Below are 27,923 nucleotides of genomic sequence, written 5' to 3' on the forward strand. Positions count from 1 at the left end.
AAAACAGAAGCTTGTCACGATGGACATGATCTCTGAAGGTACTTTTTTTTTCCAACATCTGGTTTGCTACACCAGAGAAGAGAGAGAGAGGTCGCCTGTTGTCAGTTACAGCAAGAAAGAGGGCGTCGGCTTTTTGACATCTACTGTGGCAGATGACTCATCACTCAATAAACCGTATAAGCTGAAAATAATGCTTACACCATACAACCCAAGCGTCCGTTGGAATCCCCGTTGGTTTCTTTTGTTCCCCCACTAGGATTTGGGTTTTCATCTCCCCGCAGATGAGTAGTCAGAGGGGTGTCGTCTCTGTCGGATTCACTGCTAGAACCATGTGTGTTGCAGAAAGGATCGGATCCTCGGTAGAAGAAGAATTGCCTGAGCTTTGATACCACTATTACACGCTTGGACACTCCAAGCGAGAAACCACTACTGCACTACACTGCCATGGTGAAAAGATTGTCATCCAATCACCCAAGAGAAAGAGTAGTCGCCACAGCCGCACCCGGGGGACCGGAGTATCAGTCTCTGGGGTGGAGCCATCAAATCAATGGTAGAACCCTGCTGCTCGTCCAGAGGCTACTGGGCTCTGCTGTCCATAACTAGGCCGCCTGCGAAAGGAGCAGGCACTTGCTGCAAGGCAGAGGGTAGCACTTGTCCGGTAGTGTACTGAGGGCGTCGAGTAACACAGCCATGGCGGTGTGCACCAGCAACACCGTCGCAGCAAGGAACGTTTTGCATGTGGGGCAATGGCGACGATTGAAACCCCTGAGGATAATGTTGATTATAGTACTAAACTAAAGGCTGTGTGTAGAGTCCCATAAATTGCTGAGAAGGACCTGTTGCAGCAATCTACAATGGTATACCTGATCCAGTCCATCCATACCCCACGCTTACCGGCGCTTGGGTAGACCTATTTCCATGTAGAAGCATTTCTCAAAATCCTTGTACCTATTCTTTAAGGTCATCAATCATTTGGGACTTTATCTTCAAGGCTTGCTGCAATACGAAAATAGTAGCATCCCGATCGACGATGGCGCTCTCAGCGACTCGCAGAGATCCCTCCATAGCTGCGTATGTAGCGAAGTGACGCTGGTGTGTAGCCGCTAACTGCTCTATTCCTAGCTATATGATGGCTGGAATCTTGTAATATCTTCTCAGAAAGCTCAAACAAAGAAGTAGTCAGGCGGGTCTTGGGTTGGACAACATCAGCATAAATCCTAATAAATCGGCGATGATAGCCTGTATGGCCTACAAAGCTTTGAACACCTTTAGGATTGATGGGAGGAGGCAACCTCAATATAGCTACTATCTTCTCTAGGTCTGGCGCTAAGTCTTTAGCAGATACCACATGGCCCAACAATGTACCTTCAGTGACCAAAAAGTGACATTTATTAGGATTGAGCTTTAAACGGGCCTCCCTGCACTTGAGGAAGACGGCAGAGAGCTGGGCGAGGGGTTCTTCTAGATTCTCCACTGCGGTCAAACATTGAGCACCCGAGAAGGTTGGAAAATCGTCCATGAAGATGCGAAGATGATCCGTAAGAAAAGAATAGAAGATGAGATATTTTGTGCGGTTGAAGGAGGGCAGAGCATTTTTTAGCCCAAAAGACATTTGGGTGTAAATACAAATGCCCCATGGAGTCACAAAAGCCGTTTTGATCTGATCACCCGGATGGATGCCTAACTGATTGTAACCACTGAAGCCATCTATGAAATCGTACCGTACGTGCCCTGCCACATCTACAAGCACACGCTCAGTGAAGGGGGTGGGGAAACCATCTTGGATAATTACCTTGTTTAGCGCACGGTTAACGACGCACACGCGGATTTTATTGGATTGTTTTTTAGGCGGAATGACCATGGGGGTGATAGCCACTTAGAGTCTCCACAGGCACAATGATCCCTGCTTCTTGCATCTTTTCTAGGTCTTTCTTGACAGCTTCGGCATACTTTGGGTTGAGCTTGTAAGCCCGGCCTCTGACTGGCTTGGCCCCTTCAACCAGAGGTATAGTATGGACACCCAATTCTGGTGAGATTCCTTCCAAATCCTTGTAAGACCAGGCAAATACATCTTTAAAGGAGTGCATAAATGAGACTACCTGATCGAATAGCACGGGATGATCCCATAACCAGGAGGATGTGCTGAGGGTCGTCAAGGTCACCTACGTTGACTTCTTTGACCGGGTCCGGAGGTGTCGCTAGTGAGGGTGCAACAGAGGTTGAAGACTGAGCCGCCTCTTGCTGTCACAAACGGGAGCACATAGCAATATAGAATGTAGTAGGTTTGAAAGCTTCACAGAATTGTTGTCTCAATGTCCTTGTATGTGTCATGCAGTAACCAAAAGCCCACCCAAGCTTTGGGCATGAAGACCTTTAACTTGCTGAAAATTGGATCGAGGCGCCCTGGCTCCAAATATCAACTTATCAAATGCAACCACAATGGCCGTCCACACCACATGCCATGCTAGTTGTCCTTAGCCAAAACTCTTTGATTAATCATTGTTCAATAGCATTGCTTCCATAACCATTTTTTCTCTTATTGCGGGTGTATTTCTTTCTCTCTTGTTGTTGCTGCTGTGAAGCAAATGCTCAAGCAGTTCTTCTTATGACCCTCACAAAAGTAGACCAATTGCGGTGCAACACGTGCAAGAAAAGAGGGTGAGAAAATCATCCAATTAGGTCACAAATGTGGCAAGTGGAAACTAAAAAAAGCTTCCAAGACCTCGAGTCCTCGACGCCCACATCCAACCATAGTTGCCTCTGCACGTTTGTGAGTTTGGATGAGAAAAATTTCCTTCGCGCTAAGGGGATGCAGGATATGAACGGCGCAGTGGTCGGATGCAAGTGACCATGCCTTTCCTTGGACTCCAGCTTTGTGATCACATGAAGCAGGCAACGCTTAGGCAATCGCCACTAGACCAAGGCCTTAGAGAGACTGAACCACTTGGCTGGACCTGGACGAGAGAGACTAGACCAAGGCGAGTGACTGGACCACTTGGGTGGAACCAGAGTGACTAGAACACGACAAGAGACTAGACCAGCAGGTCTAGAACTAACACTAAGGCGACCCAGTCAAACCCAATAGAGCAAGACAGGTAGAGAGCTAAATCCAGCAGCTCCTCGACTTGACTCTGCTCTCTACACGGAGTCAGATTTCAGTTGAGGTCTCATCGGGCGTGCCAAAAATGAGAGCACCTGTAGTGGAGATAATGTGTCATGCTCTCTATAGTGGGTGCTCCTCAGTGCAGTGTGCGTGAGATCTCACTCCACAGAATGGAAACACAGACGGCAATGAAGAACAAAACAGCAGTAGCAAGACTCAGTGGTGAAACCTGAACAGTATGAACATCGACTAACTGAAAGAAACCAATACAGACTCTGGCATGGCAGCACACTCAACTCCAGCCCAGAACTCATGGTACAATGGGGGTGTCGAGGCTCAGTTGTGCAGGGAAGACGTGAAGACGTGCTCTGAATGAACTCAAGATAATAGACTCCAGACTACTAACCACATAAAAGTAGCTATTGATCCAAACCCACTACGGATATATATAAACATGAAGAGCCACCAACGACTGCAAAATATCCACTCTAGCTAAGCCCTTCTGAACTTTGGTGGTGGTGCACTTGCCACGGTGTCGACCGGACCACCACCCGTATCCCTGCCACGTGTCATCGACCCGGTAAGAGAGTCCATCTAGTGTGAAACCCGGGCCAACTGTGACTAATTGCCTGTCCCGTGCCAGTGACACTGTAGCCCTGATACAAGTACCAATCATTTGTGGGCACTTTCTTTGACGACATCATTGTCTTCTGCAAGAGTGAGGCAGAGCACAGACTCCATTTATTACAGGTTTTCTAGGCACTACGGCAACATAGATTGGTAGTAACTGCGAAAAAGAGTGAGTTTTTCTTGTCAGAGATACATTTTTTGGGACACATCGTCTCATCAGAAAGTGTAAAGATGGACCCAGCCAAAGTTGAGACCATTCGTGATTGGCCCCATCTGAAGAATGTTCATGAAGTTCGAAGCTTTTTGGGTTTGTACTCATATTATCGGCGGTTAATTCGAAAATGTGTAGAGATAGCTTCTCCTTTGCATGTGTTGACTTAGAAAGGGGTTCTTTTACTTGGGGACCGTGTCACCAGCGTGTGACTACTATCTATCCTTTTTGTTGATTTCTTTCTTACTATCTATTTACTTTCACTTTTTGGAAACACCCCTCGGGAAATCTAACTGCCCTGCATTGCATAGCTAGTGTGGAACTGTCCAGAGGGAGTCCATGCCTGAGGGCAAGAGAGCACTAAGGTTGGACAAGGACTATGGTTAGCCAAGTGGGGTCATTGACTAGCCAAAGTGGAATCCTTTGCTACAGAGGCTACATTTCAATTCTGGATGTGGCCGCAGTGTACAAAGAGGGTCAGATGACCTAGAAAGATACAATGGCAGCATCTCCTAAAATTTAGGGAACTGCTATTTTGGGACCTGAAAATGTATTGACGTCATTATCTCCGGAATGACAAGGGGAACATTTTCTTACTCTGCCGTGAAGTCAACTGGGCAACCGGTTGGGATATTTTTAGACGGCAACCCCGAAACGGGAAAATGCTTATAAATGTGCCAAGTGGCACATTCTGGTGCAGTTTCTAATGCAAGAGAGAGTTGGCGCTGAATTTTAAGCTGGGAGAGGCTCATTTGCAGCTTTTGTCACAGGTTAAGAGCTATGGAGTGCTTGCTTTCCCTCCTATGTACAGTGCGGTGCCAGGAGTGATGCCCTGCACGCTACGCGATGCCCTCTCTCTCCCCTTTGGCAGTATGTTATGCCCCTCTAGTGGGCTCTTCATTTCACCAATGTATAGTTGTGTGGGTTCATGCGCGATTGCCGAGGCAAGAGCCTCTTGCAGGTACAGGTGAATTCGGAGAGGTTTCACGCCAGAAATCTCATCCGATTCAAAGGGCAAGTAGCCCTACAGGTGTGGGAGCTCGAGGACTTGCTACGGATGCGACCGGCACGCGAAACGGAGCCCGAAACAGTGAATTACAGCCTGCTGTGTATTTTTGCAGGTTTAGGGTTTTGGTCCTAAACGGACCCTAATACCCCCAGGAGGTTCGGGGACGCAAGGGGACCGCTGTACAGGTGATCTGGCGCATTTTCAGGGCTGAAAACAGAGAATTCAGCGTGCTGCAGATTCTCGCCAGGTTTTGCAAAGTGCCTGTATGCGTCGGGAAAGTCAGTCAATGCGTGGGGATACTCACTGTGAAGTGTCCTAGTACAGTTATGTTGCCGAAATCAGGCCGGAACAGTGGAAATTCAGCCGAGTTTGTGCGGGGCAGCTTGTAGGGATCCACAGCGTTAATTCCCTCTTTTGAACAATAAAGAAATACCGAAAGGGGCGCCTAAGTTAGGGGCCAATCTGGTGTCGGTCTACTCATACAGGTGCAATCTAGCAGCCTGTATCCCTCTCCCCTTTGTTGTGTCTTGAAAGTACAGGTAAAATAGACGACTAATAATGGGTGAAAGCTAAATCAAGGTTTAAAGTAAAGTCTACCGCCCTTTTTGGATTGAACAGGCCGGTTACATGGTTCCATCGACGGGATTAAATCACTTTTTCCCATAGAAGTGAGCCTTGGTCAGATTGGGCTTGAAGACACAGGGGATCATAGACCAGACACAGGGAATTGCAATTATGGCTGACAAACCAGATGATGTGACTGAAGAGGTTTCCTCTTCACAGGGTCAACAGACACATGAAGTGGGTGAGTCCTCAAGACCACCACAGACAGATGACGATATATTCAGGACCCAGTTGGCTACTGCTGTGGCTATGTTCACACAAGTAATGCAGAACCCGAGGTTTTTAGCCTTTCTGCAACCTCCTGTTCCGTCTCAGCAAGTTGGGTCACTGGATCATATTCAAAAGCCTGTTAAGGCTCGAGCACAGGTGATTCATACCGCACAATCAATGGAAACACCTGTACACTTGACGGAGAACATGCAGTCTCCACAACTTATGCCTAAGGTGCAAGAACAGGTGGCTGAGATGCCAGTCTTTCAGGCTGTACCAGTTCAGCCCACCACCTTTCAACAGCCTATAGCTGGTTCTAATGGGCAGGGAAGCAACCTAAAGGCTATGCAACAGGTCTTCCCACCACCTTCAGTACACCCTGGCTATTTTGGAGGTGGATTGGTATTCCAGAGCATGGCTGGTCATGCACCTGGAAATCAGTTTTACACGCCAGGAACAGTGTTCGGGGGTGCTCAAACGATGATGCCTAACCCCATGTATGGTGTCACGGGCATGCTACCAGGTTTTCAAAGCACTCAGGGCCAATTTGGGATGCCACAGGCAAATTTTGGTATGGCTGGAATTACAAATCAGCAGCCAAATATGGCATTTCCAGGTCAAGTTAATAGCGGCCAAGGAACACAGATGAACCCTAATAGTGTTCCCATGTTTCAGTAACTTCCATATGACAATTTAACGCCGCTGGAGAGGTCAACTCCGTACAAAGAAGGTGGCAAAGGTGTGTCATTCACGACCTTTACAGGGTTTGATGACAGGAAGAAGGCTCTTTCATTCCTCCAGCAGTTTGACAAGGCCTATGCAGGGGGAAACTTTACAGAGGCTTCAAAGGTCCGCAAGGCAGCCACTTTCTTGACAGGGAATGCGGGACAATGGTGGACAACTTTATTGCTTCAAGGGCAAGCTCCGTCCACATGGATTTACTTTAAGCAGATTTTTGCAGCAGCATGGTTATCTGATGACTTTGAAGCAGATGTCATGACAGAATGGCACCAGCTTAATGCTGCCACTTGCAGAAATCTGGATGATTACAATCGGAAGTTTTGGAAAGCTCTACTTCCAGTAACTTCCTATAGGTTTGTGCCATTGACAGAATAGATTGAAAAATACTGTTGTGGCCTACCCAAAGGATTGAGAAAATACTGCACGAAGACAAAAGTCACTACTTTGACGCAGCTCATCGAGGTAGCAAACACTGGCAATGGTTTGCTCAAGGGAGAAGATTGTGAATTTAACACTGGCGTCAAGACAGGATCAGGCAAGAAAAATTCAGCCAAGAAGCACGTTCCCAATGAGGCTCCTAAAGGAACTCAGGAGTCAGCCAACGCAGGGAAAGATAAAATTACGGCTCAATCAGAAAAAGGACCAGCAAAGAAATGGAAAAGACATTTTCCTTGCAAGTCAGAAGAGCAAAAGAAGGTCTTGAGGACAGAGAACAAATGCTTTATATGTGAGCAGCCTGGCCACATTGCTTACAATTGTCCTACAAAGAAAAGGCCAGTTGATTCTGATGACAAAGAAGACAGGAAAGGAAAGAAGCCCATGGCTGGTCTAGTGCCAGATATGGTGGGCGATAAGCCAAATTCAGATGCAAGTGAGATTTGCAGAGCATGGGGAAAGGTCAGGGATCAAACAGTGCTTATCTTCTTTGATCCAGGTGCCAAAGCCAACTTCATTTCCCCAGAATTGGCTTCAAAGTTGGGAATCAGACCTGAAGAGATGGGGTATACAACAGAGGCAGGTTTGGCATGTCCTGGCCATACAGAGGCTGTGACACCCATCATTGGAAAGTTGCGTCTACATATCCAATCCTATGTAGATGCTGAAGAATTTTACATCATGCCACTGGACGGATGTGATGTGTTGTTAGGTATTCCTTGGTTATTTCGTGTACAAGGAATTATGGATGCCTACAACAAAAAGATCACTGTACAGAGCAGGGGAAAGACTCACATTCTGGATGTAAAGCTTAAAGGGGAGTCTATTCCTACTGTATCAGCTTCTGCTATTACTTCTGTAATGAAAAAGCATCTTTCTGCGTACTTGGTTTTTGCACGTGAAGTGTTAGATTGTGATGAATCAAATTTATCTGTGCTAGATAAAGAAAGGTCAATGTTTTTACAACAGTATAGTGACTGTTTTTCCGATTCATTACCGTCTCAATTACCGCCAGAGAGACCCGAGGACCATGCGATAGATTTGGTGCCAGGCAGTAGCCCACCAAATAAGCCTCCGTACAGGGTTAGTGCGGCTCAGCAGAAAGAGATAATGGGCCAAGTACAGGAGCTGTTAGAAAAGGGGCTGATTCAGCCCAGTTCATCTCCATTCTGCTCTCCAGTGTTGGTGCAGAAAAAGGATGGCTCATGGCGTATGTGCATCGACTACCGTGCACTGAACAAGAATACCATCAAGAATAGGTTTCCTATACCTAGAATTGATGATATTATGGACAAATTAGAAGGAGCAGCTATGTTTAGTAGGATAGATCTAAAGAGTGGGTACCATCAGATCCGCATTAGATCAGAGGATGTGCACAAGACTGCTTTTAGAACGACGTTTGGCCTTTACAAATTTTTAGTGATGCCCTTTGGTCTCACAAATGCTCCTGCTACGTTCAATAGGATGATGGACAGAATTTTCCGTCCACACCAGCAGTTTGTTGGTACATTCTTTGATGACATGATAGTCTACTCAAAGAATGAAGAGGAGCATAGGCATCACTTGGCCATTGTGTTCAAAGAGCTACGCAGTCATAGGTTGCTCATCAATGCAAAGAAAAGTGAGTTTTTTCTGGAAGAGATTCACTTTCTGGGACACATTGTCTCAAAGGATGGTGTCAGAATGGATCTGCAAAAGTTGAAGCGATCAAGTCATGGCCAAATTTGAAGACGGTGCATGATGTCCGAAGCTTTTTGGGACTATGCTCCTATTACAGAAGGTTTATCCGAAATTTCGCTGAGATTGCTTCACCTTTACATGCTCTTCAAAAGAAGGCAGTCACCTTTAGATGGACACAGAAAGAGATTTCAGCTTTTAATCTCTTAAAGGAAAAGATGACTTCGGATCCAGTCATTGTGTTGCCAGATCTTAGGAAGTCATTTGTGGTCCAGTGTGATGCCTGCGGTAGTAGCATTGGTGCAGTGCTAATGCAAGATGGCAGGGTAGTAGCCTATGAGAGCAGAATTTTGCAAGGGCCAGAGATGACCATGCAGGTCTATGAGAAAGAGTTACTGGCTGTGATTCATGCGCTCTTAAGTTGGAAACACTACCTGCTAGGAGCAGACTTTGTTGTCCAAACGGACCATCAGACCTTGCGATACTTCTTGACACAGACAAAGTTATCTGAGAAGCATATGCGATGGGCAAATATCTTGTCCATGTTCCATTTTCAGATTGTGCATGTGGAAGGCAAGAAGAACGTTGTGGCTGATGCCTTGTCAAGGAAGCCACAAATTTCAGCTGTGTCGATTCCTTATCATCATGAACTTGATGATATGAGAGAACAGTATGAAAATGAAGAAGATTTTGCAAGGGTCTTCGAGCAGCTAATGCAAGGACAACGTCATGAACACTATCTTCTTAAAGACGGGTTCACGATGATGCATGGCAGATTGTGTGTCACAAAGCCATTGCGACGCAAAGTTATGGAAGAGAGTCATGTCCCACCGTCTGCAGGGCATCGTGGTATCGATGCTACAGTTAAAGCGGTTGAGACATTCTTCTATTGGCCTACATTGAGAAGAGATGTGGATGCCTTTGTGCGAGAATGCCTAATATGCCAAAAGGTCAAGTTTGACAGGCAAAAGGCACCAGGGTTATTGCAACCACTACCTATTCCAGATAAACCATGGGAAAGTATTGCTATGGATTTTATCTTTGATCTTCCGAGAACGCAGACAGGAAACGATGGTATTTGGACCATTATTTGCAGATTCAGCAAATAGGCTCATTTTATTCCTGTCAGGAAGAAGATAAAGCCAGATCAGATGGCACGCTTGTTTATGAGCAATATTTTCAAGTATCATGGCATGCCACAGTCGATTGTTAGCGACCGTGATCCACGCATGACAAGTTTGTTCTGGAGAGGCTTGTTTGAGAATATGGGCACCACGCTCAAATTCTCTTCGTCATTTCATCCTCAAACAAATGGGCAGTCAGAAGAGGCAAATTCTACTGTCCTAGATCTGCTGAAGTGTTATGTGTCAGAGCATAAAGGAAAGTGGGAGCAGTATTTGCCATTGGTGGAGTATGCATACAATAATACAGTGCATTCATCAACTGGCAAGGCACCCTTTGAGATAGTTGAAGGTGGCAAGAAAGTTCCTCCCATACTGCATACAAAGGACAAGATATTTGAAGCAGATAAGTATGTTCAGGACATGGATGAAATGTACAAGGTCAAAGTGGCCTTAGAAAGGACTCAGGCAAAGCAAAAGAAAGCAGCTGATCGTCACCGTCGTGAAGTGGTATATTCACTTGGTGATTGGGTGCTTTTACGCTTTGAGAAGGCAAGGTTAAAGAAGATGAAGGGCAAGGAAAGACTGTTTCCAAAGCTCAACATGCGTTACTATGGGCCTTTTCAAGTGTGCGACATAATCAGTGATGTTGCATATAGGCTGAAATTGCCTGACAGTTGGAAGATTCACAATGCGTTTCATGTGAGTCTTCTCAGACCCTATGTGGGTGATGTGCCAGAAGATATGCCAGCTGAAGATCAGCCGGAAGTCGAGGAACTTGACGAGATCTTGGTCCCGGAACAGATTTTGGCACACAAAGAAAGGAAAGTGAAAGGCAAGGTTGCTAGGCGTTACTTGGTAAAGTTCAGAAACTATCCACCAATGGATGCTAAGTGGATGGAAGAAGGTGAACTTGCAGAGTCACCAACTGTGTTATCACTTTACCTGGAAGCCTTCGATTTGCAACCTACCTTGACCCCTTGAGTTTCAAAGCTAAATGGATTGTCAGTGTGACAATGGCTTCTGAAACAAATGATGTACATGGTATTTAAAGTGAGCTCAAATCAAATACCTATTACATGAATGTTAAAGCTGTACAGATTGTCAGTTTGGCAATTGCTCTTATGGAATGTCCAAAAGTTTGGTTAGTGCTATAGAAGTGAGTATTTCTTGTCAGTTTGTCAAGGATAAAGGTGATTGCTTCTATTGAAGAGTACATGTGTAACTGCATTCTTAAATTGTCGGTTTGGGTATGCTCGAAAGTGTTACGGGATCCAACGTGTACTATAAGACAGTGGCAAAATGTGCAGCTACCATTTTGTCATTGGAAAGTTAGTGACTCAAAGCAATGGCAGAGTGCGAAGCTACCACTACGTCATTAGGACAGGGTTCACACGCAGGCAATACATGAGTCGACGAGGTGTTGAATACACCAGGGTTGACAATGAGCATGTATGTGTCGTATATGTGTCGACAAGTCTTGAAAACATCAGTGTTGACAGTAAGCATGTACGACATAGATGCAAACGAGGACGTTTGAGATTTCAAGAGGGGGGTATGTCACCAGCGTGTGACTACTATCTATCCTTTTTGTTGATTTCTTTCTTATTATCTATTTACTTTCACTTTTTGGAAACACCCCTTGGGAAATCTAACTGCCCTGCATTGCATAGCTAGTGTGGAACTGTCCAGAGGGAGTCCATGCCTGAGGGCAAGAGAGCACTAAGGTTGGACAAGGACTATGGTTAGCCAAGTGGGGTCATTGACTAACCAAAGTGGAATCCTTTGCTACAGAGGCTACATTTCAATTCTGGATGTGGCCGCAGTGTACAAAGAGGGTCGGATGACCTAGAAAGATACAATGGCAGCATCTCCTAAAATTTAGGGAACTGCTATTTTGGGACCTGAAAATGTGTTGACGTCATTATCTCCGGAATGACAAGGGGAACATTTTCTTACTCTGCCGTGAAGTCAACTGGGCAACCGGTTGGGATATTTTTAGACGGCAACCCCGAAACGGGAAAATGCTTATAAATGTGCCAAGTGGCACATTCTGGTGCAGTTTCTAATGCAAGAGAGAGTTGGCGCTGAATTTTAAGCTGGGAGAGACTCATTTGCAGCTTTTGTCACAGGTTAAGAGCTATGGAGTGCTTGCTTTCCCTCCTATGTACAGTGCGGTGCCAGGAGTGATGCCCTGCACGCTACGCACTGCCCTCTCTCTCCCCTTTGGCAGTATGTTATGCCCCTAGTGGGCTCTTCATTTCACCAATGTACAGTTGTGTGGATTCATGCGCGATTGCCGAGGCAAGAGCCTCTTGCACAGGTACAGGTGAATTCGGAGAGGTTTCACGCCAGAAATCTCGTCCGATTCAAAGGGCAAGTAGCCCTACAGGTGCGGGAGCTCGAGGACTTGCTACAGATGCGACCGGCACGCGAAACGGAGCCCGAAACAGTGAATTACAGCCTGCTGTGTATTTTTGCAGGTTTAGGGTTCTGGCCCTAAACGGACCCTAATACCCCCAGGAGGTTCGAGGACGCAAGGGGACCGCTGTACAGGTGATCTGGCGCATTTTCAGGGCTGAAAACAGAGAATTCAGCGTGCTGCAGATTCTCGCCAGGTTTTGCAAAGTGCCTGTATGCGTCGGGAAAGTCAGTCAATGCGTGGGGATACTGACTGTGAAGTGTCCTAGTACAGTTATGCTGCCGAAATCAGGCCGGAACAGTGGAAATTCAGCCGAGTTTGTGCGGGGCAGCTTGTAGGGATCCACAGCGTTAATTCCCTCTTTTGAACAATAAAGAAATACCGAAAGGGGCGCCTAAGTTAGGGGCCAATCTGGTGTCGGTCTACTCATACAGGTGCAATCTAGCAACCTGTATCCCTCTCCCCTTTGTTGTGTCTTGAAAGTACAGGTAAAATAGACGACTAATAATGGGTGAAAGCTAAATCAAGGTTTAAAGTAAAGTCTACCGCCCTTTTTGGATTGAACAGGCCGGTTACAGACCGTCATAGATTGCAGCCTTTCAAACTCTCAAGGAAAAGTTGACAACGGGACCAATATTGGCTTTGCTAGACTTGCAAAAGCCCTTTGATGCTTACCGTGACGCATGCGGTCGCAGTTTGGGAGCAGTTTTGATGCAAGAAGGCCATGTCATAGCTTACTAGGGCAGGATGTGAAAACGGGTTGCACAGATTTATGAGAAAGAGCTTTTGGCAGTTATCCATGCTCTTACATAGTGGCGACATTTTCTACTTGGAGCCGACTTTACTGTGTTCACAGATCATCAGAGTTTATTTCTTGTCTCAAAAGCAACTTTCAAAAAAGCACATGAGGTGGGCTAACATTTTGTCACAATTTCATTTCCAGATTGTCGATGTTCAAGGACGGAAAAATTTAGTGGCAAATGCATTGTCTCACAAGCCCTTGATTCTAGCTATTTCTGCAATCCATCAATAGAAGCTTTGAGGATATGGTAGATCAATACGCCACCGATCCTAATTTTGCAGACATCTTTAACTGGTTATAGTGGGGAGACAGTTGTGGGCTATTCCATATGCGATGGCTCTTTCATGCGGAAAATGATGTTGTGTTCCACAACCTATAGCAAAAAGGTTTTTACAAAGTGCATTGTCCACCTTTTTTGGGCCACCGCGGCATAGATACCACCTTGAAGGGGGTTGAGCGTTACTTCTACTAGTCGAGGTACAAAAAGGATGTGGACGAGTTTGTTCGCAATTGCTTGGTATGCCAAAAGATCAAGTTTGATAGGCATAAGGCACCAGGACTCCTATAGCCTTTATCCATACCTTCCTGTCCCTGGAAAAGCATTGCTATGGGTTTTATTTTTTATCTTCCCAAGACTCAAAGTGGGCATGATGGCATTTGGACAATCATCGACACATTCATTAAGCAAGCTCACTTCATTCCGGTAAAGAAGACCGTTAAGCCCGATCATTTGCGAAACTGTTTGTTTCACACATTTTCCGATTACATGGTATGCCTAAGTCCATTGTTTCGAACAGCGATCCCCGATTTACTAGTTTGTTTTGGAGGGATATCCGTGATTGAGAACATTGGCACACAGTTGCAGTTCTCGTCCTCGTTCCACCCACAGACAGACCAGCAATTTGAGATAGCCAAACTTAGTGGTTTTGAATTTGTTGAAGTCTTACATTTTGGATCAAAAGACTCAATGGGAAAAATATTTACCCTTGGTGGAGTTTGCCTACAACAACACAGTTCATTTATCACGGGGAAGGCGCCATTTGAGGTAATCGAGGGTGCTAAGAAGGTCGACCGTTTCTAAGCACCGAAGATAAGATTTTTGAAGCAGATTAATACACACGAGATTTGGACACTTCTTTTGCCAAGGTTCATGAGGCTCTTGAGAAGTCTCAAGCACGACATAAAAAGGCAGTTGACGAGCATCGACGCGACTTGCAACTGTGATTGGGTGCTCTTACGGTTAAGAAGGCACGCCTAAGGAAACGAAAGGGGAAGGAGAGGCTTTTTCCAAAGCTAAGTATGCGATACTATGGCCCTTTCCAGATTCAAAAAAAGATCAATGATGTATCCTTCAAAGTGAAGTTACCAGATACTTGGAAGATTCACAATGCTTCTCATGTAAGTCTGTTGAAGCCTTTCAAAGGTGAGGTACCAGTGGACAGGGAGCCTCAGGAGCAACCTGAAGTGGAAGAGAGCGAGGAAATTCTTGTTCCAGCACAAATACTGGCTCACAAGGAAAGGAAATTGAAAGGTAAAGTGATACGGAGGTTCTTGGTTAAATTCAAGAACTATCCAGCATTGGATGCGAAGTGGATGGAGGAGGAGGACCTAGCAAATACTCCTCGGATACTCGAACTTTACCTTGAGGCATTCAGTCTAGCTTCGACTATCCCGAGAGTATCCCGGAGATCAGCAGGTTGAATCTGGTGCATATGAGATTGCACAAGAGGGGACATTTGTGGAGATCTTTGATAGATCTAGGTGTGATTGCTAAATACGTTACCGATTGATCATGATTCTCATCCAAGATCTCGATGGAAGTAGTGATGTGAATGTAATTGAAATGTTCTCAGTGACTGTCGTCTTTGTGCAAGTACTGGATATGTGTTGTCTAGTGGGTCAATGCTTAGAGTCAGTGTCTATTGAACTGTTTCTGGCTTATGTTTGATTTTGCAGGCGTAATTGAGGGCGATTACAAATCTTTCAAGAGGGGGGTATGTCACAAAAGATGACGTGGCATGTGTACCCGAACAAACCCCACGGAATTTTTGAGATAAAATGATTTAAGTTGTTCCAACTTATGAGGCCCCGCCCGATGGGGCCCAAGGGACACAAGGCATTTAAAATAAAGGAAGGATCCTAGACTGCGTAGGAGCTTCTGACATGGCAAGCTATACGGAAACCCGCGAATCACGCTGACTACTGACGTGGCACAGTTGTACGGAATTTCCGCGATTTGCGACGTTTACGCATGTAGCGCTGGTGGCTATGGGGCCAGTGCTTTTGGAACTTGAAGCTTTTATGTACTGCTTTTGGGCTTGAGGCCTTTATAAGAGTTGCCAGGGCCTCTCTCCCTCAGATTGGCTTGGGAGCACTGAGCAGAGAGAGGACCCTCGAATATTGTACTTTGCTCAGAATTAATATAAAAAGAAATACCGAAAGGGGCACCAGACTTTGGGGCCAATACCTCTGGGCACAGAACTACGCCGGGCCGTTTCGTTTCTCTCCATTGAGATTAAAAATTATAAAGTGGTTTTCAGTTGCTCTTACGTGTGTCGTGCCAAATTCTCGACTTGGGGTGTCCAAGTCTGTTACACCTACACTTTCTATAGCTAGCTACTGCAGTTAAGGTGTTGCAGCTTGATCCACTCTCACAGGCCCAGCACTTCGCTTTGAGCAGTGCTCACAGAAAACCGGCCTTAAGTGTATTAAAATTAAAACTCCTTGCCAGTTTGGAGGGTCACCTTGATGGAAACCGGCTAAATTTGGAGAATTTAGTGTAAAAGCCGATAAAAATCCTAAAAATTTTCACTAAAAACGGAGATGGCTTTAGTCATATGATTGTGATAGAGGGGGGCTGGCCTGCCCTAAAGCTTGTACCTCAGGAGTGGAGCAGAGATAGAGAGTTTTGTTGGGAGCTCATCTGCAGCCTGACACTGGTTCATCTCGCGAGCCCGATTCTTCCACATGTTCAATGCTCAACCCGTCCCACCAGCGGAGACTGTATATGACTTTCTTATCTAATGGAAGAATCTTTTTCTTGCAAAAAAGACGGTTTTCAGCCCACTGTTCAATACCAACCTGGGAAAGAAAATGTCATGGCTATCTTGAGCAAGGTTCAACATTCACTTCCGCTGCACCTGACATTGGTATCAGAGCTCTGTGTGCTTCGGTTTCTCGAACTCAAGGGAAGAACCACCAAGAACCAAGATCCCCAAGAACCCAAGGCACCTCTCCCAAATTTTTTTTCTTGAAGAATCTTTGAGTCCCAACCATGGACTTACCAGATCCCATTTTCATTGCCATGTCTTTGAAGGAAGATCGACATCGGATACACAAAAACCCATATCTTTAGTACCAAGATCTCCTAGCTTTGTATGCGGATATGAAAGGAGTTGGAAACAAGGTCCCTTCTGCATTCGCATTCGCATGTAGCGTGCATCCATTTCCCTCGTCATTGAGCCTTTGGAAAGGACTCCGGAACCAAACCTCAGTCCATCAGCACCAGTAATGTTTTCACCACATGTTTTCACCATAGTCAGTGTTTAGGGGACAGCTCTTGCTACAGCAGGCAGAGTCAACACTATCTGGTATAGAGCCCAGGCTGATATTCGGCAATCGTAGTAAGGCTGGACAGTGACCCTTACAGTGTTTGCGTCGCCAGCAGTACCCGTAGCACCCGTAGAACATCAGTCCCTGGTTTCGGAGGAATCTGCACTGGTTTGTGCATCCACTGTATCAGAAGCATTCATCAGTCAGCATCAGAAGTACAGATAGAAGTTCAGCAGCTGTGTCTCACTTTTAACAGGGGGGGATGTCATGTGCGCACTTCACTTGCGCCACGTGGACATGCTTCTGCCATAGTCTAGCGTCAGTCTTAGCTTAGGGCTGAGCCTGGCACCTTTGTGAGCCATCATGCAAGCATTTTACCGCATGAACCACCTCTTATAAGTCATTTTATTTAAAGTGACTTTTGGAATTCTTTTTGTAAGTTTGTTGAAAAAGTAGGTAGGGCAAATTGCTCAAGATCTATAAAAGAAACCCTTTGGGCACTCAGTAGAAGCAAAAGAAGTAGGGACACAAGGAGGCAAGCACCCAACAGTCAGGCAGCACCTCAGCAGGAGCCCTAGCGTTTTCTCAAGAAGAAGAAGATCAACGTTTTCAGCCATTACCACCAGCGTTTCAGTTTTCAGCTTTAGCCTCGCGAGAACCCGCTCCCACCCGGTTGCAAATCCTCGTCAGATTTCCCATCTAGCACCGTATCAGCCTAGCGTTTGCAGAATTCAGCAGATCAGCCAGCGTTTTCAGATTTCAGCCAGATCAGCCAGCGTTTTTGCATTTCAGTCCTAGCCCTGCGAAGTGGTTGCAGATCCAAGCTGCAATATCGCCGCAGTAGCAGATCCCCAGCAGTGCATCTATCGTTTTCAGTTTTCAGCCTTGACATCGTTGTCGTTGACAACATTGTCATCGTCGACATCATCATCGCAGATCCCTATCTTGACGACGACATCTTCATCATCGTCATCATAGATCCCTATCTTGACGACGACACCTTCGTCATCGTCATCGCAGTCCCGGACTTGACGACGACACCATCGTCGTCATCGTCACAGTCACCATCGTCGTCGTCGTCGACAGGGATGAGCAATACCCATCGTCGACATCGCCGTCTTCGACACAGAACCGTCATCGACTTCACCGTCTTCGACACAGAACCGCCGTTGACTTCACCATCATCGACAAAGACCCTTAGTACCTCGTCGTCGACTTCATCGTCTTCGACATAGACCTCGCGTCGGCCTCCCCATCTTCGACATAGAATTTACAATACCCGTCGTCGACATCATCGTCTTCGACATACTAATCTTCAGCATCAGTAGCATCAATACCATTTAGCATCAGCATCATTGTAGTCGCATTTGTGCAAGAATAAAGAAAGTACTTGCTCTGCAATAGAGCAAGGGGGCCCTTGAGGGTGGGACCCAACATCCCTGTGTCGTCTCTTTTCTCTCTCTTTCTTTCAGTTCAGTTCAGTTCCTTCAAGTGAAGTAAAGTGTCCCTTGTTTTTGTGTGCGGAGTACTAGATCCGACGAAATCCTTATTCTCTTCCTTTGCACCTGACACTTATCCACCTACCTCAATCTTCAAAGAATATTCTTTGGCAGATCAGTGCAAATAGGTAATGTTGTGGACTTCCTTCCCCATTGCAAGTGTACCACCTTAGTATTAAATTTCTACCATGCAAGAGTTACTAATGGATCATGCAATAGCTAGTTACAAGGTGATGGTCAAAAAGCTTACTTTTGCCAATGCTCCCTCTTCTTCCAACATTGCATCTCTTCTTCCAACACTGCACCTCTTCTTCCTACACCCACTCTTCTTGTTCCTACTACTACACTTGCTATACCTCCTTGCACTAACAACAAATCAACAGCATGGTAGTTCTTGAACTTGACCAAGTATTTTGGGACTGACTTACACTTCACTTTCCTTTCCTTGAGTGCTAGGACCTGCCAAGGTATAAGAATGTGGTATCCTCAAACCTAATCGCATAACCAAACTCTTCACCAAGCCTGCAACCAAATTCTTCGGCAACCCTCTTGGCTACAAACATTCGTCCACTCTTCAAGGTTGTGTGCAATCAATCATTCTTTTTGTTGTGTTCCCTACTTCTGATAGATATTGTGTAACCTATATTGCTTTCTCTGCACCAGTTTCTCCAATCACTACTAAAACCTCACTCTCATGGATTGCTCTAACCAGCTCATTTTTCACCTTGTAAATGGTAAGACTTTGTCTTTGCTCCCCTATTGATAACTTTGACCATGGGCCAAATGTGGGAGCCTTACCAAATGCATTGTTCTTCCATTTCGGCATGCCATACCCAAAGAGTCCTAGACGACAAAGTTCTTGCGCAAAATGCCGCTCTCTTGTTTTTTGATGTGGGATCTTCCCAAAGGACAACTCAGATCCTTTGTCAAGCATGGTCCTTTGCTGCTGCTCTCACAACCCTCTCCTCTCTTTGCTCTTTCTTACGATTTTCACAAATGACACATGAATGGAGTACCTTGTTTTCCCTCTAAAGAAGGTTGTGCCTTTCTCATTGAGCTCAATTTCAAGCTCCTCTTTGGCACCTTCGTCTTGGTACAAGAGTCCAGATCCATCAGCATCATAATTGGGGTAATCCCTCACATCCAAGACCCCAGACAGTGTTGGCATCTTTGCTTTCCAGCTCTCACGTGAACTCATTCTCTTTAGGGTGGCCTAGAAGAGCCATTTTCATCCTCCTATGTGATAATCCCAAAATCCTCATTAAGCTCAATTTCAAGCACGCCTTCGTCTTTATACAAGAGTCTAGATCATTCAACATCATAATGAGGTAATCCCTCACATCCAAGACCGCAGATGCTAAGCGTAACTCCTTCGTCTGATACAAGAGTCCAAATCCATCAGCATCATAATTGGGGTAGACCACAGATGCTACTAGCTACTTAGCTTTCCAGCTCTCAAGTGTAGATCATTCTCTTTGGGGATTGCCTAAAAGAGCCATTTTCATCCTCCAATGTGATGATAATCGAAATCCCTTTGCGACCTTTTGAAATCTGATGCATACTAGAGGATTAAATTCCTCATCCAAGAAGCTTCTTTTCATCTATAGAAGATCTTGCCCTATCATTTGGTCCACATCCTTCATGGAAAGGCTAATTTTATTCCTAGCCATGGTAAAAACCTTAGCCCATTCCTCTTGATCTCTCTTCACGACATCTTTTGCATTAGAAATCGTTCGTGTGGCAATTTGCGACACATGAAAATCTCTTCCTTTCAATAATGAAAGCCTGCAAGCTGCACAAAGCAGTCATGATCCATGACATGTGAAACTCTACCTCAATAACCATTGAGCAACTGAAGTTCTTATGATTGATGCACTTTTGAAGAGCTAGGGTTTTAATCCATTCCTTGTTACCATATACATGTGGTAGTGATGTGTGTGAACACACTTAGGACCGCCCGGGTATTTTTTCCCTCTCTAGGAGGTTTCTTCCCCCGTGCATTGTATATACGCCCATTCATTCTAGGGGTGTCTATCTTTCCATTGCACACTAAGTAATACACTCTGTTGTGTGCCTTAAGCTTCCTTTGTCTTCTCCAAGATGTGTGTTTTCTTGCAACCCTAATTCCAACAATTGGTACCAGAGCAGGTTGCGTCCTCCGGGGCTTAGTCGCCAGCAGCTCCAGCGCATGCCTGCTCACTTTCTTCGATTTCAGTGAGCTTTGGTGAGCATTCACAGGTCGGCAAAAGTTTCCAGAAAGCTCGTTGAGCTTAGTCTTGCTCCACTACAGGCAGTACTACACAGACTGTTTCGTCATTTTGTGCAAATTTTTTGTCAGTGTCGTTTTCTGCATAACAGGTCTCTTACAGTCTTCTACGGTTTGTGCTATATAGCACATGTTGTTCCCGCTTTTTTTATCCTCTTTTCGGACAGTTTTCACATCAGGTGCAGCATTTATTATGACTGACAACAACACAGATGTGTTTAAGATGTTTGCTGTTGAGGACAGATTGGATGGGGACAATTACCGTATGTGGGCTTACATAATGCAACATGTTCTTGTGTCAAAGGGTGTCTGGAATATTACACAGGGCATTGATGTACGTCCTGGTTCTGAGGATGTAGGCGATGTTGAGGATGTTGCAGGTATTGCTGCAAGGATTGTTGTTATTAGTGTTGTTTTGCCTACGACAGAACAAGCTCGTTGGGATGTAAAGGATGCACAGGCTCATGCATTGATTGCGCTGTTTGTGAAGCGCACCATTACTCCTCACATTCGTTCAGCGAATCTGCAAAACAAGCTTGGGATATTCTGGTTGGTCTCTATGCAAGCCGCAATGAGGCAAAAATTGCATTGCTGCGTAAAGAGCTAGAGTCGAAGATTATGCATGAGAAAGATGATATGAACACTTCCCTTGCTGGTGTCAAGGATATCAATGAGCAACTTATTTCTACAGGTGAAGTCATTTCAAACAGTTCCCTTGTGCAGACTGTTCTTGATGCCTTGTCAGACTCTTACCAGACTTTTGCTAGTACTTGGAGACTTATGACCCAACAAAATCCTGAAGTTGTCAAGTTTGATGTATCGTGCACATTGCTGTTGCAAGAGTCACTTTCCAGAAAAAACACCACTAGACGTGCAGTTGAACAGGCTTTTATTGTTGCTCAAAGAAAGGGTGGTAACAACAATGCAGCCACTTCTTATGGTTCTTCTGCGAGTGGAAAAACACCTGTTCCTAATGCTTCTGCTGGCAGCAACTCGTCTGGAAATTCTGGTGATAAGGGCAAAAAGAAGATGCGTTGCCATTATTGTAAAGCTAATGATCACTTGATCAAGCAGTGTCCTAAGTTGAAGGCTTTAAGGCTAAGAAGAAAGAAGGTGGTTCCACTGCAAATGCTGGTTCCACTACAAATGCAACCATTGTTAAGTCTTCTGTGAAAGGAAACTGCGATGCTGATGTTGATGCAGAATGGCTTTTAATGCAGAGTGCAATTACAATACTGTTGTCCATGATGCATGCATGTCAGTTGCTGCACATTCACATGTGTGGTATTTCGACAGTAGTGCTCCAAAGCACATTACCTCACATCGTGAATTATTCACCTCTCTCGAGTCTGTCCCTCATGGGAATTCAGTCACTTGTGCCAAGAATGCCTCTTATCCGGTTCATGGAGTTGAAAAGATTGTGCTTACTACTGCAAATGGTAGGTCTTTCACACTTGTTGATGCGTAGTCAAATTTGTGGATGACAGATGTACAGTACATGATCTCAGTTTCGGTGATGAAATTGTTGCATCTGGCATTTTATGCCGTGGGCTGTATAAGCTCACTTTGTATGACAAATGTGGGCAGAATTTTGCAAATGCAGTTTTGGATTCAAAGGCTATTTAGATACAAAACTTTGGCATACACTTTTTGGTCATTTGTATTTGCCAGTTTGCTGCGTTTTCAGAAATCTAATATGGTTGCTTCTTTACCGCCTCTTGAAGCACCTGTCACACATGTTTGTGACGGCTGTATTTTGGGTAAAATATAGCGTGCTAAGTTTCTAAAGGATGGGTCAGTTCATGCTACATGCAGATTGCAACTTGTGCATAGTGATGTTTGTGGGCCTATGCAAACTCCGTCCTTGGGAAATTACTTGTACTTCGTGACTTTCATTGATGACTACTCCAGGCATGCATGGATATATCAGTTGAAAGCTAAGTCCGAAGTGTTCATGGGCTTAAAGCAATTTATTATTATGGCTGAAAATGTCTCGAAATGTACTATGGACACCCTCCTTTCTGATCGAGTGGGGGAGTATATATCTCATGGATTTAATGCATTTCTGGCTAGTCGTGGGATAAACCAATGTACAGTGCCGTATACGCCGCAACAAAATGGTGTTGCTGAGAGGAAAAACGTCTCTTACAAAAATGGCAAGATGTATGGTCAAAAGTCAAGCTTTACTACATTTGGGTTTGCTTATATATTAACTTAGCAAGGACCCGCTCGCTGCTGCTGTTCCCCCCTCTCTGTGCCATCGAGTCCCCCCCCCCCCCCCCCCCCCCCCCCCAGCGCTACCCGCCAGCCCTCGCTGCCCCCCCCCCCCCCCCGCTGCCCTGCCTGCCCTCGCGCCTCCCCTGCTCGTCCGCGCACTGCCCCCCCTGTCACAGCAGTTCGCGCCTCTGCCGTCCGCTACTGTCGCCCCCGCCCGCCACTGCCGCCGCCACCCCCCCCCCCCCCTGTTGCAACCGTTCCCGCCTCTACCGCCCCCGCCCGCTGCTGCCAGCGCTCCCGCCATAGCCCCCCCCCCCCCCCCCCCCCCCCCCCCCCCCCCCCCCACCTGCTTTCTTTCCTCCCGATAGCCTCCTGCAAGTCGGCTCCTCCAGCACTCGTCTTTTTTGGGGCAGTTCTCTGCGCGCCAAGTTGCAGAATCCTCCCGCCGCCCTCTTCTTACGCCACAGCAGCACAGATGGAGGCTCCAGCTTCGCCAGAGAGGGACTCGCCTGAAGCCCCCTCGTCCGACCCCGCTGAGCCCACCATCCGACTTGCTCTTTCGCCGACAGAGCAAGAGAGCCTTGCCACAGAGGTAGAGCGATTGCAGGCGACTTCGGTCATCTGCAAGATTCTCGGCACCCGACCTAGCAGAGGAGAGCTGCATGACCTTCTCCAGGCCCGCCTTCTCCTAGAGGTGGGCAAGATCTTGGATGTACAGATTCTCGGACGGGGTTACTATCAGATCGAGTTTGAGACCTTCGAGATGGCGTCCAAGGTCATCGCCATGAGTCCACTGACCATCCGAGCAGTACGTGTCCACTTTCGACAGTGGAGACATGGTTTTGACCCGGCTTCGGATGTTGCAATAGAGGAGGCAGACATCCCCATCTCGGTCTGCTTTCCGGGTTTACGGAGGGAGTACTTACCACTTCTATCCAGGATTGGCTCAACCATTGGGACTGTCCTGGAGACACCTCGTACGGCAGCATCAGTAGTTGCCAAGGCGGTTGGCATTCCCTCAGTTCAAGTTTTGGTCAGAGACACCCACACGCTCCCGAAGGTTATTCTTTTGCCTCGGGTGAGTGGGGATTGGTTTAGACAGAGTGTGGAGTACTCGGGCCTCCCGAACGAGTGCTTCATTTGTCGACAAATGGGCCATCTAGCGAAGGCCTATCCACGGAGGAGGCCTCGACTTGCACCACAGCCTCAGCCTCAGCCCCAGCCTGCCAGGGCTGGCCCGCACCCACAGCCAGAGACACAACGCACACATGCAGAGCCACCCTCCGAGCCTAGGGCTCCAGCGGAGGAGGGATGGCAGCAGGCCCGTGGTAGACGACAACAGTGGCCACAGCGTCAGCCTGGCACTCAGAGTGGCCCTCAGACGCCTACACAGTAGCAGTGGGTTCCCACGGGGAACAGCTTTGGTCCTCTTGAGCAGGAGGAGGTTCCTGCCCCTGCCCCCACCCCAGCTTCACCCTCGACAGCCTCTCCCCCCCCCCGACCCGAGTTCCCCCCCTCTTCCTCATCCTCCCCCCCGCCTTCTGCTCCCGTCGCCTCTTCACCTCGCCCCTCTACCTCTGTCGCCCCTCTTCTCCACCGCTTCCCCCAGCTCCTTCTCCCCCCCCCTCTTACTCCAGTTCCACAGTCGACCCAGGGGGCAAGGCCTTCTCCGACGGGTAGGAGATCTCTTGGCAGCGCCTTTGCCACGAGTCGCCTAGCGAGAGAGGGTCAACCTTTCTTACGGCCCCCTCTGCAGGTACAGACATCTTCCCTTGCAGCTACCCCTCGTGGTCTGACGAGCATTGACATCCGACGCCGCTGGGACTTCTTCGACTACGCTTCACTCGTTTTCTCGGCGATCCCTCAGCAGACCATGAGGCAGCCTGCTTCAGGGTCCATGCTCTGTTCCTTGCCGCTAGGGGGACAGAGGCCTTGGACTCAACAGTTGGTTTCTCCTTCCCTCTTTGCGGCAAGGCCGAGACAGAGTGGACTCTCGACTCAGTGTTGGGATGGTTGCATACACAGATCCTAGAGTTCTCTCACCACATGGGAGAACTAGGAGTTACAGACATGCTACAGACTTTGTGGCCATTGGCCAAGTTTGCGGTGACACCCCCAAATTCAGCAAGATGTAGGCACATTGTGGTTTACTTCTTTGCTGATACGCAGTGTTTGCTATGCTATGTATACATTCATGAGGACACCTGGACAGAGGAGGTTGCTTTACGCACGGCTCGCTCTGCTTGGGCTTGGGCTAGGCACTCACTGCAGTCACGCCTATCTAGAGGATGCTCGGATGCAGATTACTCCCCATCCAAGCCAGTCTCGAAGATAGCCCGTCTAGCTGATGCGGCAGCATCTGTTATCTCTCGCTCCCCATGAGGATCGTCTCATGGAACGTGCAGGGACTAGGTGGGCCCCAGTTTCAGTGTCAGCGGGGCCGTTTGCGTCAAGAGCTTCAGCGTTGCCTTGTGGGAGGAGAGATTGATCTCCTTATGCTTCAGGAGCACCATCTGTGTAAGAGCCGCATTCGGCGATGTGGTCAGCTTTTGCGTGGACGCTATGATACTTTTTGGTCGGCTGCTTTTGCACCTAGAGACATCCAGGGTGGGGTATGTATGACTATTGCGGACTCATTGCAGCAGGCCATTGTGGGCAGAGGGATTATTGTGCCAGGCAGGGCTCAGTGGATTACTATGCAGGTTCAGGGTGGCCTTGTGGGTTTCCTGAACATCTATGCGCCCAATGTGGTGAGTGCTCGTGCAGAGTTTTGGTCACAGATTGTTGAGTCTCTGTCACAGGCAGATCATTGGTGCATAGGAGGGGACTTCAACATGTTGGAGGACCCTTCTGACAGGATTGGTGGCAGCCATGCTACTGTGCATGGAGTCGAGTTGGCAGCTTGGGAGAGGTTTTGTATGACTCTGAGGGTCTCTGATACATGGCCGCACTCTCGTTTTGTGAGGTCCCCAGAAAGTCTTGCCTTCTCTCGTTCGGACCGCAGAGTGGGAGGAGTGAATCTATCGCGGATAGATCGCTTCTACACTAGTGACCACTTTAGTGACTTGGGAGGATCAGTGTGCATCCTGGCAGGGACCTCCTTCTCGGACCATGCACCAGTAATCCTCACAGTGGCAGACATGCAGAGGAGTGGGAGCACGATGCTTCGCATCCCAGAGAGGGTCTTGTTGGACTCAGCACTCAGAGAGAGGGTAGAGGCTCTCTGGACAGAGGGCATGGACAGACAGGATTCTCCTGCTGACAGAGTGGCCTCAGGCCTAGCTCAGATTAGCCATTTTTTCCTTTAGGAGTCTCTGGCTCGCCGGGCCGCAGCGAGAGAGGCAGAGCAGCGTCTCAGACGGGACATTGCTTCATTACAGAGGATGCAAGAGCAGCATCCAGATAGTCCTTGGTTGGAGGAGCAGTTACAGCAGGCTCGACAGGAGCTTGCTAGCACAGAGGAGAGGCGACATGAGTTTGCTTTCCATCGACAGGCATCTCAGTGAACTCAGGTGGGTGACAGAGTGACTGGTGCTTTCTTTGAGACAGTGGGACCTCGGCACTCGCATGCCAAGGTCAGTCAGTTGAGGAGGCCCGACGGGTCAATTGCTTGTGAGCCCGAGTATATGCGTGCAGTTGCTACTGACTTCTACCGTGAGTTACTGTCTGCAGAGCCCCAGTCAGAGCGGCAGGATGCATGCAGGGAGCAAGTTTGGGCACAGATGCCCTGTCTTGTGACTAAGGAGATGCGTCAGAGGCTAGAGATGCCACTTCAGCTTGAGGAGCTGCACACGGCTCTTAGGGCCCTCCCCCGTGGTAGCTGTCCAGGTGAGGATGGGTTGACTCCCAGCTTTTTCTTGGAGTACTGGGACCTGCTTGGCCCAGATCTCTGTAGTGCTTTTCAGTACATTTTGCACACAGGAGTGATGCCTGACAGCATGTGTGAGGGCCTAATCTACCTCATTCCCAAGGAGGGTGGCTCCTTGGATGAGATTCGACAGTGGCGCCCCATCACCATCCTCAACTCAGTCTACAAAATTCTTGCCAAGGCTCTGAGTTTGAGGATTCAGCCACTTTTAGAGAGCCTTATACATGGGACTCAGACAGGTTTTGTCAAGGAACGCAGTATCCTTGACAACATCTTTACTTTTTGGGAGGCTTCTGCCCTAGCACGGCTCCGTGGTGAGGACCTCGTGATTCTTCTTCTCGATTTTGAGAAGGCATACGACAAAGTTGACTGGGACTTCCTAGAGGACACTCTACGCAGGATGGGCTTCTCAGATGCTTGGATCAGAGGGGTGTCAGCCTTGTACAGACAGGCTCACAGTCAGGTACTTTTGGCAGGAGGTAGAGGTGATCGCTTCATGCTTACACGCTCGATCAGACAGGGTTGTCCCCTTGCCCCCTTTCTCTTTCTGTTCTATGCGGAGGCGATGAGCAGATTTTTGGTGTCACAGCAGGTTGGTCTACGGGGCTTAGCACTCCCTATTCGGGGAGATGAGCTACTGGACGCTGAGTTTGCCGATGACTCAGCCTTGTCCTTAAGATGGCCAGGAGGCCAATCTTCACAGATGTGAGCAGGCTTTGGAGACCTTTTGTTGTGCATCGGACGCACTAATCAACTGGATAAAGACAGTGGCTTTCTCGGTTGGTAGTGCTCCTTTGCCAGATTGGATGCCAGGAGAGGGTTTCAGGTGGATTCCCCAGGGACTGCAGTTCGGTACTTGGGTTGTCAGGTTGGTTTGGACTTGTCTGCCGAGCAGCAGATTGCTCCCCTTCTCCTGTCTATCAGGAGAAAGTTGTTACATTGGAGCTCAGCATGACTTTCTCTGGCTGGTAGAGTAGTAGTTGCCAACCAGGTGTTGTTGGCGACTATGTGGTACATCACTTCCTGCTGGATCTTCTCGAGTTCTTGTATCAGCCAGGTAGAGAGGCTGATCAAGAACTTCCTTTGGTCAGGACGTGACACTCAGATAGCCCGAGTCAAGGTGGCTTGGCAGGTCATCACGCTTCCTTGTTCTCAAGGAGGGCTTGGGATCATTGATCCAGCACAGCAGAGCAGAGCCCTTCTTGGGAAGTTCATCGTCGGAAGACTTCTTCGAGGTGAGGAGCCCTGGAAGGAGTTCTTGCTACAACGACTTCGTGCCAGGGTGCCTCAGTCAGGAGGCCCTTTATAACCCGCCTGTACAACGTAGAGGGCGGTACTATTTCAATTACCTGTTAACTTTATACAGAGCACTGAGAAGGGAAGAGAACACAGTTGCGTCCACCGACTAGAATGTCACTGCGCACAAGAGACCGACACCCTGTAGGCCCCAAAGACTGGCGCCCCTTTCGGTATTTCTTTATTCAAATTAAGGTAGACGATCCAACCACTTCGCACAAGCTTTCACAAAGCTGTCCA

General features: G+C 47.4%; 1 protein-coding gene across 5 annotated transcripts in view; it reads right to left on the reverse strand.

The window, feature by feature from the left end:
- The window catches only part of LOC147417797 (uncharacterized), a 74,408-nt gene that overhangs the window by 33,097 nt on the left and 13,388 nt on the right, over window positions 1-27,923 (reverse strand). The gene's annotated exons all lie outside the window — the stretch shown is intronic.

The sequence above is a fragment of the Adiantum capillus-veneris genome, chromosome 30, assembly GCF_014529385.1.
Source record: "Adiantum capillus-veneris isolate H3 chromosome 30, ASM1452938v2, whole genome shotgun sequence".
NCBI lineage: Eukaryota > Viridiplantae > Streptophyta > Polypodiopsida > Polypodiales > Pteridaceae > Adiantum > Adiantum capillus-veneris.